The sequence below is a fragment of the Thalassophryne amazonica genome, chromosome 18 (assembly GCF_902500255.1).
Source record: "Thalassophryne amazonica chromosome 18, fThaAma1.1, whole genome shotgun sequence".
In the NCBI taxonomy this organism is placed as follows: Eukaryota; Metazoa; Chordata; class Actinopteri; order Batrachoidiformes; family Batrachoididae; genus Thalassophryne; species Thalassophryne amazonica.
Window position 1 is genome coordinate 54,628,322 of NC_047120.1, and position 4,053 is coordinate 54,632,374.

Consider the following 4,053-nt stretch of genomic DNA (forward strand, 5'->3'; position numbering starts at 1 on the left):
ATTTTCTCCACAAAGGAAGGACTTAATTTCATAGGTCTTTGTTTTTGAAATGTTTGAAAATGATCAAACTTGTTTTCTACATTCTGATTTTTTAAATGCATCACACTCTTGTGTACATACAGTTTGAGTAAACTTTAAGAATACTTTAAGGAGTATATTTTCAGTATATAAATAGTAAGCTACAAGTAATATGCCAAGCAAAATAAAGTACAAAAAGTAAAATAGTGAAATAACCAATGTGTATAACAGTATACTTTAAGTATACGATGTTGTTATCTATCGTCCTCCTGGTCGTTACTGTGAGTTTCTCTGTGAATTTTCAGACCTTTTGTCTGACTTAGTGCTTAGCTCAGATAAGATAATTATAGTGGGCGATTTTAACATCCACACAGATGCTGAGAATGACAGCCTCAACACGGCATTTAATCTATTATTAGACTCAACTGGCTTTGCTCAAAATGTAAATGAGTCCACCCACCACTTTAATCATATCTTAGATCTTGTTCTGACTTATGGTATGGAAATTGAAGACTTAACAGTATTCCCTGAAAACTCCCTTCTGTCTGATCATTTCTTAATAACATTTACATTTACTCTGATGGACTACCCAGCAGTGAGGAATAAGTTTCATTACACTAGAAGTCTTTCAGAAAGCGCTGTAACTAGGTTTAAGGATATGATTCCTTCTTTATGTTCTCTAATGCCATATACCAACACAGTGCAGAGTAGCTACCTAAACTCTGTAAGTGAGATAGAGTATCTCGTCAATAGTTTTACATCCTCATTGAAGACAACTTTGGATGCTGTAGCTCCTCTGAAAAAGAGAGCTTTAAATCAGAAGTGCCTGACTCCGTGGTATAACTCACAAACTCGCAGCTTAAAGCAGATAACCCGTAAGTTGGAGAGGAAATGGCGTCTCACTAATTTAGAAGATCTTCACTTAGCCTGGAAAAAGAGTCTGTTGCTCTATAAAAAAAAGCCCTCCGTAAAGCTAGGACATCTTACTACTCATCACTAATTGAAGAAAATAAGAACAACCCCAGGTTTCTTTTCAGCACTGTAGCCAGGCTGACAAAGAGTCAGAGCTCTATTGAGCCGAGTATCCCTTTAACTTTAACTAGTAATGACTTCATGACTTTCTTTGCTAATAAAATTTTAACTATTAGAGAAAAAATTACTCATAACCATCCCAAAGACGTATCGTTATCTTTGGCTGCTTTCAGTGATGCCGGTATTTGGTTAGACTCTTTCTCTCAGATTGTTCTGTCTGAGTTATTTTCATTAGTTACTTCATCCAAACCATCAACATGTCTATTAGACCCCATTCCTACCAGGCTCTCAAGGAAGCCCTACCATTATTTAATGCTTTGATCTTAAATATGATCAATCTATCTTTATTAGTTGGCTATGTACCACAGGCTTTTAAGGTAATTAAACCATTACTTAAAAAGCCATCACTTGACCCAGCTATCTTAGCTAATTATAGGCCAATCTCCAACCTTCCTTTTCTCTCAAAAATTCTTGAAAGGGTAGTTGTAAAACAGCTAACTGATCATCTGCAGAGGAATGGTCTATTTGAAGAGTTTCAGTCAGGTTTTAGAATTCATCATAGTACAGAAACAGCATTAGTGAAGGTTACAAATGATCTTCTTATGGCCTCAGACAGTGGACTCATCTCTGTGCTTGTTCTGTTAGACCTCAGTGCTGCTTTTGATACTGTTGACCATAAAATTTTATTACAGAGATTAGAGCATGCCATAGGTATTAAAGGCACTGCGCTGCGGTGGTTTGAATCATATTTATCTAATAGATTACAATTTGTTCATGTAAATGGGGAATCTTCTTCACAGACTAAGGTTAATTATGGAGTTCCACAAGGTTCTGTGCTAGGACCAATTTTATTCACTTTATACATGCTTCCCTTAGGCAGTATTATTAGACGGTATTGCTTAAATTTTCATTGTTACGCAGATGATACCCAGCTTTATCTATCCATGAAGCCAGAGGACACACACCAATTAGCTAAACTGCAGGATTGTCTTACAGACATAAAGACATGGATGACCTCTAAGTTCCTGCTTTTAAACTCAGATAAAACTGAAGTTATTGTACTTGGCCCCACAAATCTTAGAAACATGGTGTCTAACCAGATCCTTACTCTGGATGGCATTACCCTGAACTCTAGTAATACTGTGAGAAATCTTGGAGTCATTTTTGATCAGGATATGTCATTCAAAGCGCATATTAAACAAATATGTAGGACTGCTTTTTTGCATTTACGCAATATCTCTAAAATTAGAAAGGTCTTGTCTCAGAGTGATGCTGAAAAACTATGCATTTATTTCCTCTAGGCTGGACCATTGTAATTCATCATTATCAGGTTGTCCTAAAAGTTCCCTGAAAAGCCTTCAGTTAATTCAAAATGCTGCAGCTAGAGTACTAATGGGGACTAGGAGGAGAGAGCATATCTCACCCATATTGGCCTCACTTCATTGGCTTCCTGTTAATTCTAGAATAGAATTTAAAATTCTTCTTCTTACTTATAAGGTTTTGAATAATCAGGTCCCATCTTATCTTAGGGACCTCATAGTACCATATAACCCCAATAGAGTGCTTCGCTCTCAGACTGCAGGCTTACTTGTAGTTCCTAGGGTTTGTAAGAGTAGAATGGGAGGCAGAGCCTTCAGCTTTCAGGCTCCTCTCCTGTGGAACCAGCTCCCAATTCAGATCAGGGAGACAAACACCCTCTCTACTTTTAAGATTAGACTTAAAACTTTCCTTTTGCTAAAGCTTATAGTTCAGGTGACCCTGAACCATCCCTTAGTTATGCTGCTATAGACTTAGACTGCTGGGGGGTTCCCATGATGCACTGAGTGTTTCTTTCTCTTTTTGCTCTGTATGCACCACTCTGCATTTAATCATTAGTGATTGATCTCTGCTCCCCTCCACAGCATGTCTTTTTCCTGGTTCTCTCCCTCAGCCCCAACCAGTTCCCAGCAGAAGACTGCCCCTCCCTGAGCCTGGTTCTGCTGGAGGTTTCTTCCTGTTAAAAGGGAGTTTTTCCTTCCCACTGTCGCCAAGTGCTTGCTCACAGGGGGTCGTTTTGACCTTTGGGGTTTTTACGTAATTATTGTATGGCCTTGCCTTACAATATAAAGCGCCTTGGGGCAACTGTTTGTTGTGATTTGGCGCTATATAAATAAAATTGATTGATTGATACAATAATAAACTAAAAATAGGGACTCAAAGTATACAACTAGTACAATGGCAGTATATCGATAAGTGTACTTGTGGTATACTTTAAGCATAGGAGAGGGATATATCAAGTACATTGATAAGTGTACGTGTGGTATAATTTAAGCATACAAGAGGGATATACCAAGTACATTGATAGTATGTATATAGATGAGTGTACTTGTATAGTTTAAAGTGTACTTTTGCAAACTTAAAATGATCTTTAAAATATACTTTTAGAAACTTGAAATGTTCCAGTGTAGTATGAAAAAGTATTAAATTTGTGTACTTTCTAGTATACTAACAGTACACGCTCTGTAGTATACTTGTTATACTTATACTGAAGCATACGTAATAAAATTAACTTTAATTATACTACTTTTTGCTAAGGGTGCAACCCCAGTCAGGAGAGAGTCAGACATCCCTCCAGCCATGTGCACGGATGTACTGGCAAAACATGAAACGTGCTGTATTGACTAGCGTGCCACACACCGTAGACCTCAGTATTAATTATTTGAGATGTAACTTGAGCTATTGGGAGTCTAATGTTAGCTTGTGTGTTTTCAATTGGGGGTAAAACTAAGTTATGGGTACAGTTAGCTTTAGGACTGGTTTATGCTTTCCACGGACACAAATGTTGGTATCTCTGAAACACACCATTTGGGCAATCAAGACTCTTTAAACATTGAAGTTATATGTCGACCACATGAGCTCTCTGACAGTTGGCATAACTTGTTTCACTCCGGCGTCTAGCCACACTGTCGCGTTTGCTCGGTATGCAACCAAGCAAGTGACTCTCAGACACACCAGCTGCACCCG